Source organism: Lupinus angustifolius, chromosome LG14 (assembly GCF_001865875.1).
Source record: "Lupinus angustifolius cultivar Tanjil chromosome LG14, LupAngTanjil_v1.0, whole genome shotgun sequence".
Lineage (NCBI taxonomy): Eukaryota > Viridiplantae > Streptophyta > Magnoliopsida > Fabales > Fabaceae > Lupinus > Lupinus angustifolius.
The window spans coordinates 564,878-565,201 of NC_032022.1; positions in this window are offsets into that span (position 1 = coordinate 564,878).

Consider the following 324-nt stretch of genomic DNA (forward strand, 5'->3'; position numbering starts at 1 on the left):
ATGAGGATGAGGACGAGGACAAGGATGAGGATAGGATGAGGATGAGAATGTGGAAGAGGATGAGGATGAGGAAGAGGAAGAGGATGAGGACGAGGATGAGGATAAGAGGAGGACGAGAATGAGAATGAGGATGAGCATTAGGATGAGGTTGAGGATGAGGATAGGATCGGGATGTGTATATGGATGAGGAAGAGGATAGGATGAGGATGAGGATGAGGATGAGGTTAGGATGAGGATAGGAGGATGATTTGAATGAGGATGAGGATGAGGATGAGGATGAGGATGAGGATGAGGATGAGGATGAGGATAGGATGAGGATAGGCT